The sequence below is a fragment of the Chelonia mydas genome, chromosome 1, assembly GCF_015237465.2.
Source record: "Chelonia mydas isolate rCheMyd1 chromosome 1, rCheMyd1.pri.v2, whole genome shotgun sequence".
Classification (NCBI taxonomy): Eukaryota; Metazoa; Chordata; order Testudines; family Cheloniidae; genus Chelonia; species Chelonia mydas.
In genome coordinates, this window is record NC_057849.1 from 188,421,566 (window position 1) to 188,440,844 (window position 19,279).

At 41.0% G+C, this 19,279-nt stretch overlaps 1 long non-coding RNA gene across 2 annotated transcripts in view; it reads left to right on the plus strand.

Annotated features, from left to right (window-relative positions):
- The window catches only part of LOC122464132, a 36,204-nt gene that overhangs the window by 13,226 nt on the left and 3,699 nt on the right, over positions 1-19,279 (plus strand). Inside the window, exon 2 of one of the 2 annotated variants that reach the window (XR_006288044.1) lies at positions 18,394-18,470. This is a non-coding gene — a long non-coding RNA (uncharacterized LOC122464132). Of the gene's footprint in view, positions 1-17,911; positions 18,471-19,279 lie in introns of those variants that run through there. The other variant, XR_006288043.1, reaches the window with a different exon arrangement.

Here is a 19,279-nt window from a genome sequence, read left to right on the forward strand (position 1 = left end):
TGATCAATCACTTCATTTCTCTTTACCTCGGTTCCCTGTCTGGAGCTCTCAGATAATATTTAGTGTCTTTCAGCTTTTACCCTTGTAATCTTGTCCATTTAGATTGTAGTTTCTTGAAGTCGGGGACTTTCTTTTGCCTATATACAGAGCCTAGCTAATTGGGATCCTGACGCTGGTTGCAGCCTGTAGGCAGTACTAGAATACAAGGAATTTGAAACATCCTGGAAAATCAATACACTTGGACTATTTCAGGCCCTGGGAGTCAGTATGTTCCAAAGCAGAGGGGATATTTCTCTGCCAGCAACTATAATCTGAATCAAGCAAAGGGACTCCATCTGCTGATTGCAATCTGAAGCCAATATTTCTGGAGTTACCAATTGAGGCTCCATAGGTACAGCCTCTTTGTTATGGATGAGGTATATTGTACGCTCCCCAAAATGACAACACTTTCAGTAGTGAATGAATTTTCAAGTCAATCTGTTTCTGAGTGCAATTAAGAATGAGTCCTTAGAGAAACTGAGCATTCTACATCTGGCTTTTTTTTTGTCCCAAATGATTTCCACTCAGGTGTTGTCTATCTAAAAAACAAGCAGCGAATTGAATCTTGAGTACATGCAGTCCAATGGGTAGCTTTTGGGAAATAATTTTTTAGGCGTAAGTGGCTGAAGAATATGATTCTCTTTCAGAGCCACTGATGAAGAATTGCTCTCTTTCAAAATGGCCAGAATTTCCTACAGTCCTAGATAGACCTGAAGCCACAGTTTGCCCTTAGCAAAGATGGCCACTGCCTCCATCCACTAGCTCATCACAGTTCTTCTTTCTACCCCCTTACAATGTAGCCCCTCCCCATCTCCCTCAATGGCAAATCTGTTTCACTAAGGTTCGGAACAATGATCAGCTTTGCTAAGTGTGCATCTTGGCTTCCGTCTCAACAAGAACAATAGTATTAGCACTGACTGTGACCACACTTCCTTCCTTTTCTAGTTACAGTGGTTAATAGTTTCCATGCTAATTTCAGTTCCCTTACAAGCACAACTTTCCACAATATTCCCCTTTGAAATTGTATTTTTTCTTCCTGTCAGCCCAAAGACAACGTTCTCCCCTTTATTACCCCTGGGTGAAGGAGAGCAACATAAGCAGTTTTGCAATGGGAGAGCTAGACTCTTCAGTATTGCTAATCACCTCTCCCGCTGTCACAAATCAGATATGGCTGAACGCAAACTTCAAACTTGGGGTCCCATCCTCATGTTTTACTCATGTGAACAGTCCCATTGGAGTCAAAGTATTTCTTCTTGTGAGTAAGACCTTGCAGGCTTAGGCCATGCCCATGTTAATAGGCCCTCATGAGTAGCACAAGATAAAAACGAAATGCTTTAACCTAAGGTGAGAAGACTTGAGAATGTGGAACTTGGCATGTGCAGCAGCAAATTCTGTGACACTATCAGCTGCACAGTTAAAGATGGATGCTGTGCACATGCATGCATGGTTTGTTACCTGCACATTTACCTTGCTGCAGGAATTTATTTGGCTGCTGATGCAGGAGACTGTAAACTCAAGAGGTTTAACAACTTTGGGGCAAGGGATACAGAGATTTAAGTGCAGGAAATTGCTTTTCTCCAGACTAAGAAATATACAGCCACCTTCGTAACTCCAAAAGCCCATTTGCTCCAGAGTGGGGAATGTACAAGTCACAGCTTGCTTTGATGACTCTTGTTACATGCAGCCTATTGGTAATACGGTATGATAGCCATTCCCAACCCATCTGTGTTCCTTTGAAATTATAAGGGCTCACATTGGACTCCGGTATCAGCTCCCAGTCATTTTTAGATGGGCAGAACCAAGTTAAACGTCATGATCCTGCTATGTTGAATGAGCAAACTGTCTGATGGAACTGTAGAGACTGGAAGAAAGCCACCCAACTGCCACTTAAAACAGGTGCCTTAATGTTGGAAAGAAGATATACTAGCCTCTTTCAAGCAGAGAACAAATTAGTTAAGGGAAAATGGCAGGTTATTTGGAAAGGAATGGGGGTGGTGGAAGAGGGTGTGGGGAAGCCATTACAGGTCTTGTGGTTGGAAGGAAGAAGTACATGTTGTGAGGACTTTAAAGAGAGTCAAGTGGCTCCATTTTCCCCTCAAACAAGGTGTTCTGATCAGCATCCAAATGCCAGGCACTTGACTAAACCCAAATCTCATCTCTGAAACTTTGAATTTCAACCGTAACTAAATGCAAATTGGAATACAATGGATCAATACTGTATTAACATAAAGAACAATTAAGCACAGCACAGTTAACTTGCAGACATTCATGAAACTATAGTGACTTTTCCTTTAAACCATGGGTCAACCCAATGTAACTCAAAAGCAGCAGGTTTAATACAAACAAGAGGAACTACTTTTCACAAAATGCACAAGTCACCTGTGGAACTCGTTGCCATGGGATGTTGTGATGGCCAAAAGTATAAATGCAGTCAAAAAAGAACTGGATAAGTAGAGGGAGGATAGATTCATCCATGGCTATTAGTCAAGACAGTCAGGGACACAACTTCATGCACGGATTGACCCCAAACTTCTGACTACCAGAAGCTGGGAGTGGAAGACAGGGGTGGATCATTCCACAATTGCCCTGTTTAGCACACTTGCCCTGAAGCTCTGATATAGGCCACTGTCAAAGACAGGATACTGGGCATGATGGTCCATGGCCCAGAGTGGCAACTCATATATTCTTACATAAACTTGTTCTTTGACCCAGTTACTCGCACTAAAATACATGCAGTAATACTGTATTTGTGTTATTAGTGGTTGTCTGCTCAGCTTAGTTTAATAATACTTAATGGTTTATAACCTGACCATACTGACCCTTCTCCGCCTTACCTACAAACCCATATGATTAACAACAAGCCCTACTGACCATTTGTGGTAGCATCCTTATTACAGGGCCCCCTAAAGTTTTCATCAGTTTAATTTAGTGTGGATATCCTTCCCTTAGGGCAAATTCTTCATTTTCATAACCTTAATTTTCCAGTTCTTTGCCAGTAACTCTCAGATCTGTCTCTCTGATAGAAAGCCAACATATTTCAGTCAAGTAAAGGTAACTCTAAGTAATGCCTATGGGACATATAAAGCCTGAGTGAGTCTAAACTTTCTTCATTTAAAATCTAGTAAAAATGAGCTGGAGATGCTTAAGACCAGATCCCAATATCAGCCTTAGTCCAGGGCAGTTTTCAATTTATTTTGAGACATCTTAAGTAACACCTGAAACCAGAGCAAAGATCATCTCTTTGTGGGTTTTCATTCCCAGCTGATTTGAGAATAGCATGTTATTAGGCAGAGTGTGCAAAGGACTTTGTGTTATCATTCAAAAGATTTTAGTTCATCAGGTCTGCAATTAGTAGATTCTAAGAAACCCAGCCACACTTATTTTCCCTAGGAAAGACTCCAGTCATGCCCATCTGTTCCCATAACACATATAATATGATCAGCAATCTTTGTCAGTGTCAGGGTTCCTTCCCCACTCTGAACTCTGGGGTACAGATATGGGGAGCTGCATGAAAGACCCCCTAAACTTATTCTTACTAGCTTAGGTTAAAACTTCCCCAAGGCACAGATTCCCTTCTTGCCTTGGGATCGCTGCCACCACCAAGTGATTTAACAAACAATCAGGGAAAGGACCACTTGGAGTCCTATTCCCCCAAGCCTATGCACCCCCTTTCCTGGGGAGGCTTGAGAATAATATCCTAACCAATTGGTTACAAAATGATCAAAGACCCAACCCCCTGGGTCTTGGAACAATGGAAAAATCAGTCAGGTTCTTAAAAAGAAGGATTTTATTTAAAAAGAAAAAGGTAAAAGAATCACCTCTGTAAACTTAGGCTGGTAGTTAACCTTACAGAGTACCAGAAAATTCAAAGAGCACAAAGGAACCCCCTCTAGCCTTAGTTTCAAAGTTACAACAAAACAGGGATAAACCTCCCTCTAGCAAAGGGAAAATTCACAAGTTGAGAAAACAAAGGTAAACTAATATGCCTTGCCTGGCTGTTACTTACAAGTTTGAAATATGAGAGACTTGTTCAGGAAGATTTGGAGAACATGGATTGATGTCCAGTCCCTCTTAGTCCCAAGAGCGAATGGCCACAGAAAACAAAGAACCCAAAACAAAACCTCTCCCCCCCAGCAGATTTGAAAGTATCTTTTGTCCCCATTGGTTCCTTTGGTTAGGTGCCAACTAGGTTACTTGAGCTTCTTAACCCCTTAAGGTAAGGAGGAATATAGGCTACCCCTATGGTTATGATAGTCAGTATATTCAAAATTTGGCTGCTCAGGTGCCTTGTCATGAAAAGAAGTACATGTCATATTGTACCAATTTCTACATCCTTACACCCGCTGCAAGTAAATAATTGCTTTCAAGATTATGGTGCTGATGTGTAAAACCTTCATAGACAGGGCTTTGATTATATCTTCAAGTATATATCCATGTACAGCCTGCCTAGATTAACAGCAATCTGGCAAGTCTCCCCTTCTGAGTCCTGATATCCATGGACACAGAATGTTTGGGGCTACAGCTTTGTATCTTTATGATCCATGAGTTTGAAATAAGTTTCCTTGTTTTGTTTGTACATCAAAGTACTAGCCTTAATTTTTCCTTTCTGTAAAATGCTGGCATTTCTCTAATGTCCTCCATTCATTGTATTACCTTTATTAGATAGTTTCTATCATTCTGGAAACCCTGTGCCAAATTCGTCAGTAACGTATACAGTCAACTTCTGATGTCACAAGAGTGCTACCCACTTACACCATCAATGATTGGTCCTGACTACATAAAAGGCACACCACACAAAGTTACAGCAGAGAAAAACCCATGACAGACACAAGCAACACATGGTGAGACAAAGCTCACTGTTATTTTCAAGATGAACACAACAAACATGGATAATTAAAAGGTTAAATAATTAGATCAGATTACAGTAAATGAAGTATACTCCCCAGTGCCCTCCTTACCTGCTGCAAATACGGATCTTAATTGTTGTGAAATGTGTTTACATCAGCGTAAACTTAATAGCATCTGCATTGACCAATATAAAGTCAGAATCAAGGGAGAGCTAAAATTAAGAGCAAATTGCCCTTGTACTCAAATCTTCTATTTTAAATTTCTCAGTTGTAATGTAATTGCACCTATTGGATATTAACTCTTTTCCCTTTTCTACCACATGCACTAAATGAAAAAGGAAGAGTCTTTCCTGTCATACAGGCTTTTATACTCAAATTTACTTCAAGGCATAGGTCATCATTCATCATACCTTGGATTGCTTCTAGTAATGCTGCAAGCATTTTACAACAAGGCTGCAAAAATCTTGATTATTAGCAATTCAGATTTTAATCTGCAAGGCAAAACCAGAGAAATATCCTTTAAAGAGATAATTGCTATAGAAAAATAAGCAAACAACCAGCCTTTCATTCGCACGTGCAAAAATGGTTGATTGTTAGAAGTGTATTGTTGCACTGGGGAAGGTTTCAAAGCTCATTTCTTTCCAATGCTGTACTTAAAGTGATTTATTTCAACCGTGTGAATGAACCTTTCTGCCCCCATGTGAAAAGCAGGATTCACTTGGAGGAATTAATACTTCAAAAACTGAAAAAACAGCAATGAACGGAGAGAAGGATTTTTCTATCCGAAATGGTTTCCTAAATCCACCATCTTTGCTTCTGTGAATTACTTTGTCTGTCAAAATGCATTACACAAACCTATAGCTATTTAAAAGCCGGAAATTAATAATAGCTGACACTTCTTTTTGGACTTCTCATGCAGCGTGTCCTGCGCCTTTCATTTTGTAAGCAAGCTTGGATGTGTTTTCTTTTGACACATTTTTAGAAAACATCATCTCAACCACTGGGCCAAGCTTATTCATCCTGTACATACAGGTGCAATATTAACTTCCCTCTGCATGTTTGTGGCAAAGGGGGAAGCTAGAGTTACCACCACCACCTTCCTTGGGCGTTCTAGCCAATAAGATGGAGGCTCTGACAGCTTTAGATCTAAATTTTCTAACCTGACCAGGAATGCCTCCATTTTTTGGGGTGCTCAGCTTGACCCCACCTTCAAAGGGGGCCTGATTTTCAGAGGGCAGGTGCTTAGCACTTAGTGAAAATCTGATGTCTTTAAGATTACTCCAGCCTGGACACTCAAAGGTAGTTTCATTTGAAAATATAGGCCCTTGATTGTTGCTGATGGGTCCTTAGTAGCCACATCTGTAAAGGCAGCTTAACAGAAGCACTGATGCAGCACATTCCAATCACCACGAACACAACTTTTTCTCAGGGATCATTAGTACTTTTTGGGCTGGGATGGCCTCTTACACCTGTAACCTGAGGTGCCTAGGGCAGCCCACATGGAAAACGCCAGGGTCAGGCCAGGCTGCAAAAAGGAGAGCAGATTCTCCCAAACCTAGTGGTTAACACTTTTCTTAGCCCTGGTCTACACTGGGGGGGATCGATCTAGGTTATGCAACTTCAACTAGGTGAATAACGTAGCTGAAGTCGATGTACTTAGATCGATTTATTGTGGTGTCTTCACCACGGTAAGTCGACTGCTGCCACTCCCCCGTCAACTCTGCCTGCACCTCTCACGGCGCTGGAGTACAGGAGTCGACAGGAGAGCGCTCGGGGGTCGATTTATCATGTCTAGACTAGACACGATAAATCAATCCCTGCTGGATCAATCGCTGCCCGTCAATCCTGCAGGTAGTGAAGACATACCCTTAGATTCACCAGCAGTGGTGAAAGTAACACAGAAGACTTACCGGTATGGGAGAGGCAGGATTGAAAACAAAATGGAGATGATGCAGTTGCCTTTTTATATCCTTTGTCCCAAACACAAGCTCACAGCACATGGGTATGGAAAAATACTTGGAGTCCCCTGTCCACAGGCATGTCCCTACATGTCCTGCTGACTCAGAGGCATAGCCCCTGGCTTCACTCAATGGGTTAATTGTACCGCTGATTGCCCTTGCTAGGCCATCAAGCAGGCTGGCTAGAGCCGATGTGAATCTGTCTGGGGTGTCACCCAGAAACATAGCACAGGTTTGAGATACAAATATACCACACATACTTATAACTCATGATACAAAGATGATAAAAACATATAAACAAGATGATCATATTTAGCAAATCCTAACTTTTCCACTGATACTGTACATGACATATTTTGTAAGATTTATTGCAACTTTGTAATATTGGTATCAACAGTATTCTAAATGGTCAGCTGTATTCCATATAGCATCACAACACCTTTCTCCCAACACAACAGAAGCTATGGCAGCTTTGGGCTACTGTCCCCTCCCCCTTGATCCTCTAATAATTATAATTATTTATTATTTGTATTACCATAGCACCTAAGGACCCTAGTCATGACCGGGACTCCATTGTGCTAGGTGAAGTACAAACACAGAACATAATAATCTACTCTGACACCGCAAGAGTGTCTGTTTTAGACTATTTTTTAGCATTGGGCTGCTATTTTTTAGCATTTTTTTGTGCCACTCATGGTTCTCCCCAATCCCCAAACATTTCTTGTTTGTGGCCAGAACAGTTTCAAAGAATTGTTATTTACTCCAATAGTAAATTAGTCGCAACCTTATACAGTTCTTTCAACTAAACAGGTGGAAAACTTTAATGATTCTTTAAGTGTCTAGCATAGCACTGAAATACGATTCTTAGCCCAGATTCCATCCATTGCAATGGAAGATTCCAAACCAGCTACCTGGGACAGAGAATCATGTATATTTACTAAAGTTCTATATACCAGAAAAGCAGTGTAGACATTTTTAAATAAAAATGCAAATCACCTGGGTTTCAGATTTCATTGCCACCCTAATCTCAGCCTGGGTGTAGTGATAGGTCCATGGAGCTTCACAGACCTTACAAAGATGCACTCCAGTTTACAGATTTGCAGCAAAAAATCAGTTTTGGGGGTGTCACTCAAAACTCAGAATCTGGCAGCTTCGCTTTTTCTTTGAAGCTCTGGGTTTGTGCAGACTCATATGGTACAAAACAAACAAAACCCTCATACAACACTCCTGCAAAATCAACCCTGATGATTTCTGCATAGCCAACCTACTCAGACACATGGCCTCTACCTGCCCCACCTTCTGCTTCCATCTGAAAGGGCCTCCAAGAATTCTACAAGACCTGAAGGAACAGCTAACAAATTCTGCTCAACTCCTCCTTATTCCCCCAACAACTATTAACTTTAAGTAACATATTTCAAACATTTGCCACTCTCACTTTTTATCTATAATGGGACAGCTACTTAACATATCAATCAGACACCCATCTGTGCATTGTTTTAAGTCAGGCTGGGCCAGTGCATCTTTTCATGCGTCATTTTAAAAAAACCAACATTGCTGCCACTTACAGAATTCATGTTTTTAAAAAATCTGATTAACATTTTACCTTTCTTGCTCATCATTGATCATGAACAGTTATGTAGGTCACTAGATGTCTGCTGCAGCAGGTAAATAAATCCTGTTATTTAGCCCCACAAGTGCCAAGTATCAAGATTCAAATAATTGAACCACTGTGGCAGAGAGAGAGAGAGAGAGAGAGAGAGAGAGAGAGAGAGAGTGTGTGTGTGTGTGTGTGTGTGTGTGTGTGTGTGTAAGGAAAAGTAAATAATAGGGAGAGATGTCTGTATTTTCGCTTCTTCCAACCAGTATCAGAAGCTCTTTGTTGGCTTTAAAAATTACATCAGGACTTAATAGTTATGGCTTTCAGTTCCTTTGTTCTTTCTGGGGTGTAGCAGTTCCAGAACTAAGTTTAAAAAATGGATGGTACATCCCCTTTTCTAAATTAAATTGTCTATGTGGAGCCATTTACTAATGAATCTTATGCATGCCACAACCACATCAGGCTTCTATAATGTTACACAAGTCCCAGCTGCTTAGGGACTTTAAAGAGAGAGCACCACCTGCCAGTCTTAAAAGTCTATTCCACAGCATCTGTTGAAACAGGAGGTCAACTTGAGGATAGCCATAAGAGGCAGAAAAAGATAGGGCTCCAGTGAGAATACACAATCTGTAGTAATCCTCCTTTATGAAGCATTCAAATCCATTAAGGAGCACAACCCCCTGAAGCGCTGCACATCCAAGACATTGCACTATTCAGTGCCTTCTAAAATAACTCTCTCTACGTACAACCAAAAGGTAATTAAGAAAGTAAATCTGAATTCACCCTAAGCAAGGGGTAACAATATTGCTGATGAGCCTACCCAAAGCATTTCAACAGCTGCATCATTCATTGCAAATGACCATTTAATGTTATGCTTAACAGGCCACACCAGCTTTGTTCAATTGTCTTGAAAACATAGCAGCCAAGACAAAAAATTCTACCTGACCATTCTTTACCTAGACCATTGAAAGAAAAGATTTTTTTAGTTTAAAAAAAATTACTCATACCAGGCATGTGGGCAGTAGAATTACTTAAGGGTATGTGGGCTTGTGACACTACACCGTGTATTTGTCATAGTGATGTTATTATAATATGATTATGGCATAATTATGATGCATTTGGTACAAGATGAGTCATGTAAGGTGTCATTAGAAAAGTTCTGATTTGCTGACTATGATTATCCTATTTGTATGCATGTATCATTTTTGTATCTGAAGTTAGGAATATTGACTAGGTATCTGTATTTCAAAAGTGCTTACTCTGGAAAACATCCACAGCTAGCCTTTCAGGTACAAAAAAGATGAAGCCAGACAATGCTCATCAACAAAGACAATGGGCTATGGAAGAGTTTAGCCTTCCTGTAACATTTCAGCAGCCTGTAAGTGATGGCCGCTATGACTCAGGAAGGTCATGTGACCAGACCACATAGATTCATAGATATTTAGGTCAGAAGGGACCCTTATGATCATCTAGTCTGACCTCCTGCACAACGCAGGCCACAGAATTTCACCCACCACTCCTACAAAAAAAAAACAAACCCCTCACACCTATATCTGTGCTATTGAAGTCCTCAAATCGTAGTTTAAAGACTCCAAGGAGCAGAGAATCCTCCAGCAAGTGACCCGTGCCCCATGCTACAGAGGAAGGCGAAAAACCTCCAGGGCCTCTTCCAATCTGCCCTGGAGGAAAATTCCTTCCCGACCCCAAATATGGCGATCAGCTAAACCCTGAGCATATGGGCAAGAGTCATCAGCCAGATATTACAGAAAATTCTTTCCTGGGTAACTCGGATCTCACTCCATCTAATAGCCCATCACAGGCCATTGGGCCTATTTACCATAAATATTTAATTACCAAAACCATGTTATCCCATCATACCATCTCCTCCATAAACATATCGAGTTTAATCTTAAAACCAGATAGATCTTTTGCCCCCATTGCTTCCCTTGGAAGGCTATTCCAAAACTTCACTCCTCTGATGGTTAAAAACCTTCATCTAATTTCTAGTCTAAATTTCCTAGTGGCCAGTTTACATCCATTTGTTCTTGTGTCCACATTGGTACTGAGCTTAAATAATTCCTCTCCCTCTCCGGTATTTATCCCTCTGATAAATTTATAGAGAGCAATCATATCTCCCCTCAACCTTCTTTTAGTTAGGCTAAACAAGCCAAGCTCCCTGAGTCTCCTTTCATAAGACAAGTTTTCCATTCCTCGGATCATCCTAGTAGCCCTTCTCTGTACCTGTTCCAGTTTGAATTCATTCTTCTTAAACATGGGAGACCAGAACTGCACACAGTATTCCAGGTGAGGTCTCACCAGTGCCTTGTATAACGGTACTAAAACCTCCTTATCTCTACTGGAAATACCTCTCCTGATGCATCCCAAGACCGCATTAGCTTTTTTCACAGCCATATCACATTGACAGCTCATAGTCATCCTATGCTCAACCAATACACCAAGGTCCTTTTCCTCCTCCGTTACTTCTAATTGATGCGTCCCTAGCTTATAACTAAAATTCTTGTTATTAATCCCTAAATGCATGACCTTACACTTCTCACTATTAAATTTCATTCTATTACTATTACTCCAGTTTACAAGGTCATCCAGATCCTCCTGTAGGGTATCCCTGTCCTTCTCTAAATTGGCAATACCTCCCAGCTTTGTATCATCCGCAAACTTTATTAGCACACTCCCACATGATACTGGACTCCATTTTGGGTACTTATATTTTTCCACAAACTGGGTGAGAACTGAGTTTGCAACAAAGGGTTCCGGCCATAGGTTGAAGCTATATAAGGTGGGGTGTGACATCATCCGGTGGCCTCACTCCCCATACAAGGACACTCCTGGAAAAACCTAAGGAACAAAGACAGAACTAGGGAAAGTGCTGGTCCCAGGCTAAAAGGAAACATGGTGGACTGCTTGTATCATCGGCCAGGGTGAGAGATTGTTAATTCATATCTAATCTTTCTAGTATTTTAATCTTAGTTTGCGGTTTTGTTTATTTACTAGGTAATCTGCTTTGATCTGTTTGCTATCACTTATAATCACTTAAAACCTATCTTTTGTTGTTAATAAACTTGGTTTTTGCTTTATCTAAACCAATGTGCCTTTGAGTGAAGCGTCTGGGGAAAAAAAATCTCAGCTTGGTTAACCCAGGCTAGTTGCATATTCCTCTCCACATTGAGAGAGGTGTGAACTATTTATGATCTTACATTGTACAGATCCCTGTGCAGTGCAATTCAGCATAATTGGGCTTATACTCCAGTGGGGCGCGCATGCCTGGTGAGCTGGGAAATTGGCTGGTGTCTGCTGTTTGCACTCAGGTAGCTCAGTTTGTGTGAGTGGTGCCACCTGTTGTCGTGTTGGGTGATAGGCCCTGGTAAGGCTGTTTGTAAATCTCCAGTAGAGCAGGGTCAGCCCAGCTGTGTGCCTTAGAGGGGCAGAATGGTTCCCACAGCTCCCAGACTGCACCCTAGGGGTGACAACCCATCACAGGGCTCAATGAGACAAAAGCTCTGACTGGCCAAATTTGCTAAAGAAAGCAGATTTGGATCACCCAAGTTTTGCAAATGTGTGTTGATTCTAGTGTATTATTTTGGTCAAAAAAAGGTAAAATGGTTAAGTGTCAAAATGCTTAATTTCAACATCATCAGAATGAAACATTTCAATTTTTCAGTCTAGATTCACAAGGGAACATAGGTGGTTAAGGCACTCACCTAGGACGTAGAAGACTTTGGTTCAAGTACTCACTCTGGACCAGAGACTTGAACCCAGATGCCAGGTGAGTGTCCTCACTACCAAGTTATGGACTATTTTGAGAATTGGCCTCTGCCCCAAATCCGAACTTCCAGTCAGAGACAAACAAGAGATGGAATTCACTGAGAGGGCCACAGCAAAAGGAAAAAAAACATTCTGTTTTTATTTTTTATGATTTCTGGCTCACATCTTGTGAAGAGTCTGTAGGAGAACATGGATAAGGTGGTGGCTTATTAGTACAAGGAATTGTCTGGGTGAAGGGAAGGCAGGGAGAAGATGATGAATGGAGCCCGAGGACTGACTGATAGGTGGAACAGCTGGGGGATATCTCATCACATCTCTTTTTGTGTAACTTGATGCACAAATTTGTGATTTCCCATTTGCAGTTCTCTGTGACAAACTTCATCCCTTGCCAGAATACCTTTGGGCTGTCAGTCAGTCAAATAGTTGCCCTTTGTGTGACTGTTAAGGCTCCAATATGTGAATGTATTGATCTTTGTCTGACACCTAGCTCCATTACTGTTCCTAGAGATTTCCCTGTTCCACAGTATATTATTCACAGAGATTTTTCATGGCATTGTTCCGTGGAGGATATTTGTAAGAACAAACCATTCCTTTCTCTTGTCAGCTTATGGTGTGCTTCATCTCCCACTATCTCAGAAAGTGACAGCTTGATTATAACGTAATTACCTTTTTTTAGTGAACTCAATGCATAATTTTATTTCCAGATGGGTTTATGCTGCTTCTATTTAAACTCATTATGAATAAGAGGCCTGCATTGGAAAAAGACAATGTTCACAATTTTCTTTAAAAGGTGATCATTACAAGGAGCCTAAAGCAAGAGAAGAGTGTCCACTATTACATTGTTGAAAAGATCAGTTTCTTAAACCTGAAAGTGTAGATGTGTTTGAGAGCCCTTTAAGACATTTATTTGGAAATTGCAAAAATAAGTAAGTGTTTCGTTTTCATTGCTTGGTATATTGTAAAAGCTAACACACTGAACAGCTTCAGTGTGCAAGGAAAAAGTAATGGCACAGAAGGGACCACAGTGAGGAAGTGCATTGCTCAAAGCAGGGATAGTGCCAACTCAAGATCAGTAAAATTTAAATGTGTTTTTACTCAGAGAAAAACCCCCAAGCAGCTCGTTTGCAAGTAAAATGGTATTTGTTGATGGTAAGAACTGCATGCAGATACATTTTGCCAAAGCATGTGACAAGAAAATGCATGTAAATCAATGGAACTCTGCAGCATAAAGTGTGGTTCTTCTCTGAAAACTGACTCACTAAAGTGGCATCCTAGGGTTCTGTGTTTATTTCATTTCAGCGACTTCAAAATCAAAATACACTCAATTCATAGGTAAGTGAATGACTAACTGCTACAAAATGAAAATGGAATCTTACAGTCCAGGTGTGTTTTCTTGCTCATCAACAGCCCCGATAGATTCTACGCTTGGTACTTGCATCACTTACAGGATTATTAACTATGAGCCAGAAAATAATCATAAGTGACTTGTCCTCCAGTGGAGTAAATGTCTCAGGAGATGAATAATAGGGTATCTTGGAGCCTGCGAGCTTTAGGTCCCCATTTCAATTCCTGTCTCACTGGCATAGTGACTGCTTGACAATGACATTTGAAGGCCACCTAAGGTACAAGAAATGAACTGGAAGTGGATCATTTTAATATGCCCACATCACAAACAATCCCCCATCACAATCTTTATAATTGACATCTTTGTCATCTCAGCACTGATATCAAACAGAACACACCATTTACACTCACCTTTAGTGATGACAGCCCAGATCGGAGATTCACTGCTTAATGCCACCTTGATCAAGCAGGCACCTTTTGCTCCTTGCCTGCCTCTCAGATGTCAGACGGCTCTTTCCCCTTTCAGAACATGCTATGTTCAATTTGCTTCAAAAATACCTTCTTAAAATGAAGAGCGTTTTATTTAGAAACCAAGTTTATTCAACACAATCCCATAGATTCTGGCCCTATCCCTTTCCTTTGCATGGTTTAGGCCACCTATCTAGTCTGACTAGTAACCAGAATATTCCCACCCTCTCTAGAGTAGTTCATCCATCATGTCTCGTGGGGCATTTTTAAAATTATTCCAGTCATGCATTTCATCTTATTCTATTGTCCTGCCAGAGACCTCAGTGTATGAGCTTAATTATTCATCCGTTGGGGGCCTTTAGCTTTTCTACTTCCATGCTACCACTCCAGTACAAGTGAGTTCCCCCGCCACATCACTAAATAGAGATCATCACAAAATGGTTCATTTCCTCTATGAAGCAGGAGTTACTGACAGATTAGGCGTGATCAGTAACACACCTGATGTACAATTTTATCAAGAAATAATATGGTTCTAAATAAGAATTGGATCATCAGACATTCCGTTAAAAATTATAAGCGGGAGTTTTTTCCCTCCCATAACTTTTCAGATGACTAAAAGCTCTACAGTACAGGAACAAAACAAATCGTGCATCTAAAATATAGAAGAAAGGAAAAAATATAAAACACTGAAAGAAATTGACATGTGACAAGTTAGCTGTCCCTGGGGTGTTATGAGGATTCTCAAAGGAAAAAGCACCTCTCATAATTACGTAGTGAATCATAAACCACCAACTTCAGAATCGCCACAAAAATGCCTTGAAAAAGACAATTCAGAAAAGTTTTATTGAAACCAGTTATTTACTTACAGGTCCTTGCTCTTTAAGCAAGTAATTGGTTTCCAAAAAGATTCTTCAGTCTATGCTTTCCAAAGACATTTTTGTGCTGAGCTTAAACTTGAAGTTATTTATTTGTACATAAAGGAAACTATTCCCCAACCTCCTCTTTAGTCTCATCAGTTGTTTTTGTAGATGGAGCGTGGAGTGTCAGAAAACCAACCTCTTTGTGGAGACCACCCTCTTTTGAAGCGAATGAACTGAATGAGGTCAGATGGAGTTCAAGTATCTATCATTCATGGGTGGTTTTCAATTTCCCTTTAAGAACGGTAATAATTAGATTAGACAAGGCCCAAATGTTACCCCCGTGGAGTGCTGAAGTCTCTCTCCCCCGCCCCCACTCTCTTTTTGACTCATCAGCGTTGACTCATGGCAGTAATTAGAAGTCCTCACATCAAGACCCCTCCCCAATATTTACAATTGGGGCTACCAAATGCAGTTCAGGGATTCATAGGGTTACCAGGCTGTGGAGAGTACAGGTCCCAGTCTGCAATGCTCGGAATGGTGGTTATAGATGGGTGCAGGCAGGGTCGAGACATAGCTGGAACGATCCTGCTGCCCAGAGCCTCTGGGACCCCAAACTCCGCAGCAGAGACCCTCCCCCCTCCCCTCTTTGACAAGGTCACAAGGATTCATGTGGCACTCATCCCAGCCATGTGATTTTGGGGAAGATATAAAATCAATTAGAAAAGTCAAAATACAAGTTTGTTCAGACTTTTAGAAAGTAATCACAGATTCAGAGGAAGACCTATACATACACAGCTAAGTGTTATAAAAAACTGAAGCCCACAGAGCAACTTCAAAAGCAATGTAAGCAGGAATTGCTGCTCAGAGGCGTAGGGAAGGAACAAAATGTGGGCTCAGCCAGGGATACCCCTCCTCTCCGCAGTATCCCCCAAACCTGGAGCCACACAGGGAAGAGCCCTTTACTGTGGTGGCACAAGGGTCCACACTGGGTCCTCCCGCTCCACCCATCCTATTGTCTTGGGGAAAGACACTGCAAGGAGGCAGCAGTGGGAGACTTGAGCGGAGAGGAGCAGCTGCAGCAGCAGTTTAAGCAGGGGCTGTGGGACAGTAAATATGTCACCAAGCTAGCTTCTATAGTTTTCCTGCTGACATTCTTTTCCTTAGGCTCTTTGCTCCAGCCCCGTCCCACATTCTTTCCTCAAGCCGCTTCACCTCAGCTTCAGTCTGCCAGCCCTCTAGGCTCCTGTCCTCTCTTCTCCCCTGCACTATTTCACTTATTCCCCCCCAACCCCCCTTTATTCATTGTCCCTCACTTGATCTTGGTACAGTTCCTAGCACAATGGAGCCGAGTTCTGTGTTGACCCTTTGGCACCACCATAATACAAGCAATATATAATATCACCAGTAGAGCAGGTCCCAAAAATCCTGACAAAACAATGTTTAGTCAGAATTTGCCAATTCTGCAAAATTGAAACATTCCACAGAGACTGTGGGATTTCGCTGAAGGTCTGACAGAACCCTGGCTGAAGAAACCTGCCTGCTGGGCAGATGGCCCCAGGGCTGGGGACCCCGGGGCTTCGAGGTTAGCCCACCAGGCAGCTTGCCTTAAAGTCAGGACTCCATTCCCTTTTTTAGAACTAAATCAAATTTCCAAATCCTCCTCAAAATACAATCATGTTTCTCGGCCCAGCTGTAGTCACCCCCACAAAAAAAGAAAGGGAATAAAACTCATGATGCAACCTAGAGCAGTGGTTGATAGGGATAGCAGGGAACATCAGGAAACTTCAGCTTCTTACCATGTGTGAAAGAGATCCACTGCAACTAACTACCAAAGGAAGCAGTGGATTCTCCATCTCCTAATGTCTGCATGTCATTCTGGAATATGTGCTTTAGCCAAACACAAACTGTTTGGCTCAATACAGAGTAAATGGGTGAAGTTTAGTGACCTGTGATATACAGGAGAATAGATTAAATGACCAAATGGTCACTTCTGTTCTGAAAAAAAAAACACCCGTGAGACGCACCATACCTCAAAGTAGCACCCTGCCACCCCCATATTCATCATTCGCATATGGTTATGATATTTCATACAAAGAATGCCTTGTAAGGTATCATAGAAAAGGTCATGATCTGCTGAAACTCATTGTTCTGTCAAAATATGTATATAGTATGAAGTTATGAGATTTTGCTAGATGGTTGTTATTGAAATATGTTATGAGTCTGGGAGACGCCCACAGCTGGCTCTCCAGTGGCAACAAAGGAGGTGACCCCCACCCAGTCAGGCATCAAACGATCATCACCAACCATTGACCAGAAGGGGGATTGTAAACAAGAGATTTACAGATTTCAGAGTAGCAGCCGTGTTAGTCTGTATTCGCAAAAAGAAAAGGAGGACTTGTGGCACCTTAGAGACTAACCAATTTATTTGAGCATAAGCTTTCGTGAGCGACAGCTCACTCCATCGGATGCATCTAATAAAATAAATTGGTTAGTCTCTAAGGTGCCACAAGAGATTTACAATTCAGTAAGATACAGCTGCACAAGCACCACACAATGGGCTTCCTCAACTCTGTGCCTCAGCAAGGCCCACCAGGACATGGCAGGGCCAGTATTTTTCCAGAGATATGAACTGAGAATATAAAATAAGGGACAGTAGCACCATGAGATCACCTCTCTCCTCCGCCTTGTATCCTGAGGGCAACAAGAACACTAGGAAGACAGAGACTTGAAAAGGGGAGATTGGTCCCAGGCTCAGAAGGGAATTCAGCCTACATATTAAGAACTATAACCTGCCGGCTACATCTAGTGGGGTGAGAAAATCTGTTTGATTCAAATTAACTGAGTCTGATACCGTTTAGGATTTAGAAAGTGTGTTTACTTTTTATTTTCCTAGGTAACTATCACTTATAATCACTTAAATTCTCTCTTTCTGTAGTTAATAAACTTATTTTAATATTTTATCCTTACCAGTGAGTTTGTCTAAAGTGCTTGGGGAATCTGCACAGATTACAAAGACTGGTGCATGTCCACTATCCTTTGATGAAGTGGGGAATGAATGAGCTTGCAAGAGAAAGTCTTGAGCAGTGTAAGATGGTGCATTTCTGGGGTGCAAGACTGGGGGGATTTGCTGGTGTTTCCCTGTGTATGGTTCACAAATGGCTTAGACCGCATTTATGCAATTTAGCTGGGTGTGTCCTTGCATGTTGTTGACTGAGTGACCATAGCATCTGAAGAGGTTACCCTACTTTTCATTAGCAAAGCATCATGAGAGACAGCCCAGGCTGGAGAGTTAAAGGGGCTCAGCAGTTCCACAGTTCCAGATTGTACCCCAGGGATCCAATCACCCCCACCCCACAATGAATAAGCAGACCTAAGCACAAGTTCACTTGATGGGGGTTGGGTGCTGGGATCAAAATCTTAAAATATTCTGGCAAATTTTTCAGGGGGGGTTTTTGTTTTTGTTTTTTTTAACTCTAATTTTAAATTTTCTCCTTCAGCTGTCTGAATTCCAAACATGGCTGTTTCATGCTACAGTCTGAATGGGAAACTGACTTGTATAATTCCTCTTTCCTAGGTGAATGAGATGTAAAACGAACAAAAAAGCATAACTGGTTAGAAGTAGAACAGAAAGTCGTATCTAAACAATCTCTGGTGTTAGTAAGCATTATGAGCAAACATCTTCAAAACAGGCCTCTGAATTTCAATGTTATTTTAAATTTTCCAGTCTGGGCCAAAGATTCTTCAAACCTCCAAAGCTTTCTCTTGGTTTTCTGGTATAGTCCTATAGATAGTAAGAAATAGAGAGTTGTTCCTGTACTTATAATATAATAACTGGTGTCATCAAAACAAGACACGTTGGAGTGGTTTCCACAATTACTTGTGATTGATTTATCACTTGGTTTAAAATTTATTTTTTTTCAGCTCCCTTGCTCACTAATTGATTTTTTTTTATTGTTCAAACGTTGATTTCATTTTATAAAACAGATTAGAATTGTCATTGCTTCATGCTGTTTAATCATTCTGCTGTGTAGTTACAGCTGCTGTTGTTTTATATCTGGTCTTTATTAGCGGTACGTGTTGCTATGTATTTTAGACATTTAATAATCTTCTAAAATGGTCATTTGGTAATTACTCAATATCAGTTTAGTAAAATTTTGAGACTTCTGGCCAGGTTGGGTGCTCTAATACTTGTTAATCTCTGTCTGGTTGATCTCTTTTTTGTTTGACTGTTGATATGTTCTCTGTATGAGAGCCCAGTCATTATTTACAACCAACAATTTTTGTGTCATCCACAATTTTATCAACAGTGACTTTATCTGTTTATATTTAGATAATTGTGTTATCATTTTAACAACTACAAAGCTCAAGGACCAACATACTTGT